Source organism: Prinia subflava, chromosome 16, assembly GCF_021018805.1.
Source record: "Prinia subflava isolate CZ2003 ecotype Zambia chromosome 16, Cam_Psub_1.2, whole genome shotgun sequence".
NCBI lineage: Eukaryota > Metazoa > Chordata > Aves > Passeriformes > Cisticolidae > Prinia > Prinia subflava.
In genome coordinates, this window is record NC_086262.1 from 1,543,593 (window position 1) to 1,549,592 (window position 6,000).

Here is a 6,000-nt window from a genome sequence, read left to right on the forward strand (position 1 = left end):
TGTGCTGCTCAGACGCCGGAGCTGGGCCCGGGCAAGGACGTGCTGCTGGCAGGGAAGGTGGCTCAGGGGTGACACAGCCAGCTTGTGCTCCTCATGGATTTATGGAATGGCCTGGGCTGGGAGGACCTTAAAGATCATTCCATGCCCTGCCATGGGCAGGGACACCTCCCACTGTCCCAGGCTGCTCCAAGGCCCTTCCAGCCTGGCCTTGGGCACTGCCAGGGATCCAGGGGCAGCCACAGCTGCTCTGGGCACCCTGTGCCAGGGCCTGCCCACCCTCCCAGGGAACAAGTCCTGCCCAATCTCCCACCTATCCCTGCCCTCTGGCAGGAGGAAGCCATTCCCCCTTATCCTGGCACTCCAGCCCCCTGTCAATAGTCTCTCTCCATCTTTTTTTCTGGCTTCTTCAGGGCCTCACTGCCCTCACAGGGAAGAATTTCCCCCTGTTCAACAGAACTTGTTGCTTTAACCTTTGGTACTGACTTAACTGCAGGTGTGAGTGGCCAGGGAAGGAAAGCACAGGGTGGGCAGGCTGGGGGTGTCCAGGAGTTGGGAATGGCATGGATGAGGTTGGAATGATGTGTTGGAATGATGCTCTGCAGTGTGCGAGAGGAGCACGAGGTGCTTCCTGAGGGCCCTGCTCGTGTGCCATTCCCACATGGTATGAACACATTTATCAGTTAATCCATTGATTGTGACCATGTTCTGTTAATTGTTAAATGTTACCATGTCAAATGTTGATCACCAAAATGAATGCATAGACTCTGTTAATCACTCATATTGTTAATTACCCTAACAAACAGTCCCTTACCTGTACCTTTTTTCTGTCGGGTATTGCCTCTGCTCCCCAAAATGGCACACAATATGCAAATGAAGGGACACTGGGACACTGGGTACTGCTCAGAGATAAAGAACCCTTAAGCCAATGAGCCAATGTAAAATCCAACACTAGAAATAGTACTCTACGCCCTAGACTGGCATAGAAGTGGAGAAGATAAAACTACCAACCAAAGCAGCTCCACCATGTCGCCGTGACCTCAACAGTTCTTCATCTGCAGGACCCCCCCTCAGACAACGAGCTCAAATCGTCTTCCCAGGCCCGCCCGTGAGGGTGGCAGCCCCAGCTCTGCTGGGTGTCACAGCTGCGACGTCCTCCTCGATGTTACCGAAGGGAGCACCAGCGGTGTGTGTGACCCCACGGGCCCCACCTGGAGCTGAACTCTTCATAAAGGCATCAAAAAGGAGCAGGGCTCCTTGCCCGTTTATTTCACCCACACCCCTGTGGGCCATTCCCCCACACATCCTGCTGGCCCAGGAGCTCTGCTGCAGTTCCCTGCTCACGCCCGGCACAGCTGCTCTTTGCCCCCTGGCCAGGACAGGTTTGTCTCCCGTGCTCCCGCAGCCGCTCCCTGCGTGCCCAGCCCGAGAGGCTCCAGCAGCACCCTGGGGCTTGCCAAAGGCAGCTCATCCAGAAATGGGAACCATTCCCAGGGCAGAAAACCAGGAACGAGTTCCTGATCCCAGCTGCTCCTGGTGGAGGACGGGCAGCAGGGCTGAGGCCGGCGGGCTCTGGGTCTGGCAGGTGGGGTCTCCATGGGGCAGAAAATGCCTGAATTCCTGCCAGGCACGGCCCCTCTGTGTGCAGGGAGGCTGGGTGTGAGCCGTGCATCCCGCCGGGCGGGCAGCGCGGGGCTGGGCCGGGATCTGATCCGTACCCAGCTGTCAACAGCACCAGCGACACTCGTGGCCTTTTCTCCAGCACCTCCAGGCCTCTCCGCAGATCCCGAGTCCTATTTTTAGGTTTTCCCATCTCAACAAGGCTCTGGGAAGCAGCTTTGGATGCTGCCAGGGACAGGCCTGTGCTCCCTGCCGCTGTCATTCCGTGGATCCGCGTTCCCAGCGCCCGGCAGCGTTTCACAACCTTTGCTGTGTGGGACAATTCCTCTCAGCAGTGGTGACCTGTGACCCCTCCCCTTGTCTGGGTGACACCGTGTGACGAGCCAGCACCACCCCAGGGTGCTGCTGGGTGTATCCAGCACAGGAAGGACAATGTGGAGCTGCTGGAGCAAATCCACAGGAGGCCATGGGGATGCTCCGAGAGCTGGAGCCCCTCTGCTGTGGTGCCAGGCTGGGAGAGCTGGGGGTGCTCACCTGGGGGAGAGAAGGCTCCAGGGAGAGCTCAGAGCCCCTTCCAGGGCCTAAAGGGGCTCCAGGAGAGCTGGAGAGGGATTGGGGACAAGGGATGGAGGGACAGGACACAGAGAATGTTTTTAAGCTGAAGGAGGAGAGATTTAGATGGGATACTGGGCAGGAATTGTTCCCTGGCAGGGTGGGCAGGCCCTGGCACAGGGTGCCCAGAGCAGCTGTGGCTGCCCCTGGATCCCTGGCAGTGCCCAAGGCCAGGCTGGACATTGGGGCTTGGAGCAGTCTGGGACAGTGGGAGGTGCCCCTGCCATGGCAGGGGATTTGGAACTAAATGATCCTTAAGGTCCCTTCCAGCCCAGCCCATTCCATGCTCCTACAGTGATATTCCAATGAATTATTAGGAAATGGGTGATGCCACAGGGGCACAGAGCCCCTCCAGGTGACAGCCTCAGCAGGAGGAACAGGCCTGGAATGACACCCGTTAGGGAAACAAACCAACAGGTACATTCCATTTCAACTCCCTGTGTGATAATTCTGTCAAAATAGTTACAGACTGTGCCCTCTCAGGTTGTCAAAGTCACACGCGGAGGAAAAGATGCAAATCCCTTTGAAACTTGTGCAGTCTCTGCTATGAACAGCCACATCCAGGCATATCAATGTTAAATATTCCAGAGAGGAAAAATTACAGCACAAGGTGGGGGTTTACAGCCTCCCATCAGTGCTTGGCACAAATGGGAAAGTAATTCTGTGGGTTTTGGTGTTTTTTACTGTCATGATGATGTGAAAACTGTGAATTTTATGTGAAAGGCCCAAATCATCACCAATATATGAAGTGAATTCATGCTCGAGGCAAAGCATTAGCTGAGCCTGATATAATTTTTATTTTGGGCAACATTTACCCATTTTCTCAAAGCTGGACAGGTCACCAGGGAGAATTCCCTCCTTTTCCCAAGCCAGTGCACAAGTCGTTGGCTGCATCATGGCTGTAAACAGAGAAAACTCAAAGAAATTGTAAAATCAGAGTACATTTAATAAACCCCTGACAAACAATGGGATTTCTCTGGGAGACAGGGAGAAAACGAGCCTGTTGGGGGAGAGATCCATAGGATTGAGATGAGTCATGGAGGGTTTGGATGTGGCTTCATCCTGCTCGGGGATGGAGCTGGAGATTACAGCAGTTCCTCATTTCAGGGAGACAAAGGTGCCTTCCCTTCTGCTGGGCTGTTCAGGAGAACACCATTAATAACCCAGCTCTGAGCTCTTCTCCCTGCAGAACTCCACTTGTAGTGACCAAACAGAGACCAGGTGACAATTCCCAATGTGCCTTCCGCGGGTCTGCCTGGAGCCCTCCCTCTCCCCAGGGAGCTGAGGGAAGGATGAGCACACCTGGAGCTGCTGGGAAGGGACAACAGAAGATCTTTTTTTCCCCTGGATTGTGCCAGGTCTGTTCAGGAGAACAGCTCTGGTGTCACTTTGGGTGTGACAGGGCCAGCCCCGAGCTTCAGTCAACAACCAGGGCTAAGCACAGTTCAAGCCCCCATGTTCCTGCCAGCTTTGAGAGCAGCTTAAACTGTTTAAGCAGCTGCTCTGCAGTTTAAGATTAAGCTGGTCTTTTGAGCAGCCTAAGCAGTTTAAAATACTCCAAGGGCTTAACGTTAGAGCCAGTTTAAGTTGCTGTAGGGGCTTAAAGCAGGGATGTGCAGCCGGTATCTTCACAGGGCCTGCCGCAGGACGGGGCTTTGTAGGCTCTGAGAAGCCCTGTGGATCAGGGCAGGGATGTTTGCAGAGGGCACAGTCCTCTGCCAGCCTCCCCTGCCCTTGTCCAGGCTGGATTTCTGGGGCTGTGCCAGCTGGAGAACCTCTGCTTTTATCCTGCAGCATCCCAGGGCTGGCTCCTTCAGCCTCACAGCCAGGGAAAATGGGAAAACCAGCTCAGAAACCTCTTGTCTTAAACCTGGGGAAGGAAGGAGAGACCTCCTGCACTGCGCCCAGCCAGGATGGAACAGGAGACTTTGGAGCAGCCTGGAAGAAAGTCACACTCTCTGAGAGCCTGGGTTTGGGAGACCTTTAAAGCAGGAGCCCTTGGGATGCTGTGGGACTGCCCTTCAAGGAGCAGGGAGGCTGAAAGAGCCTTAAGCTGCTTTAACTCTGCCTCAGGACTCAGTGCAGCCTTAAGGCCTTTAAGCCCTTGGGTGACACCGAGGGTTTAAGCTCTTACACAGCTTTAAACAGGGCTTAAACGCTTGCTCACCTTCACGTGGGACACTTCCCTCTCTCCTGGACAGCACCTCCCTCATGCAGGGTGGGCCAGGGTCCAGCAGTGCCACCCTGGAGGGCCCCAAGCTCAGCCTTGGGGTCTCATTCCCATTCCTACAGCTCCAGGGAGTGGCAGTGGGGCAAAAGTGACACTTCCAGCCCACCAAAAGCTTTTGGTGAAAGGCAAAGCTCTGGCTGTGAGGAGATGGCAGTGGTGTCACCTGGGAGACCTTCCCCTCCCTGCTGCTGGTGACTGAGAGCATCACAGGGGGTTTTGGCATCAAACACATTCCCAGAGGGTTCTGTCCCCATTCCTGCAGGATCCATGCTGGAATAACCCCGTGCTGCTGACAAGAACCTGTCTCTAATGCTTCCCTTCCTGTAGGACACTTCCCCTGAGTGCAGTTCCAGTTTGGGGTTGTGATGCTGGGCTTGGTCCTGCCCGGGCTCAGATAGGAGGGGAAAACCCCTCAGGGAGATTTTAGTGTTCCTAATTCCTTGTGGGATGGCTGCAGAGCTCAGGAGCCCCCCTGCCCTGGCTGTGCTTTGCACCTGCCTGTCCCTGATCCCAGAACCACCCAGGGGACAGGCGGAGTTTCCAGAGCCCTGTCCCTCCCTGCACTGCAGGTGTGGAATGCCAGCCTGGAGAAATCACTCTGCAGACCCCTCTGTTACAGAGATTGCACCTTCATCCTGGGGACAGCCCTGGTGCCTGTGATCTCTGCAGGTGACCGGGGCTCTGCTGCAATTTTTGATTCCATGGATGTGCAGCCCCTGCCAGTCCTTCCCAGGGATGCAGCATCCTGGAAAGGTGGATTCGTGCCATTGATAACGCTGTGCACATAAAAGTCATGGAATCCCTGAGGTTGGAAAAACTCTCCCAGCCCATCCAGTCCCAGCTGTGCCCCATCCCCACCTTGTCCCCAGCCCAGAGCCCTCAGTGCCACCTCCAGCCCTTCCTGGGACACCTCCAGGGATGAGCATTCCAAACATCTCTGGGCAGCCCCTGCCAAGGCATCCTTTCCATGGGGAAATTCCTGCTACTGTCCAAGCTGAGCCTCCCCTGACCCAGCTGGAGGCTGTTTCCTGTCACTTGGACATCTCTGAGTGGCATGAGGAGCAGCAGGATCCATAAAAATCCCTTTTGGTTGGGCATCTGGGAGGCTGACCTGAGAATCCTCATGGTTGGGTTCCTCCTCTCTTAAAATCTCAGGTGAGAACTGCAGGCTAAGACACAAAGTCACCCCTTGGTGAGGGTTGTCTCCAGCTTGGTGACACTGGTCAGAGCCCCGGTCCACAGTCCCCACCCTGGGAAGGAGCAGAGGGCATCAAAGCAGGGAAGGTGACAGGGAATGTTTGGGTTTGCAGGTGGAGAGGGCATTGTCCCACTGTCCCTGCATTGTCCCACTGGTCCTGAAGGGCAGCAAACCCCAGAAGCAGCCTGGGCTGTGGGATTTGGGACACACAGCCTGGCCAGCCCTCAGAGTGGAAGCCCCATGGACAAAAGGACTGTCTGGGTTGCTGCATGCTGCTTCCCTTCATTTCGCAGGCTCTGAAGAGGTTGCACCATTTGCCTCACACAGGAGCCCCTCCAATCTC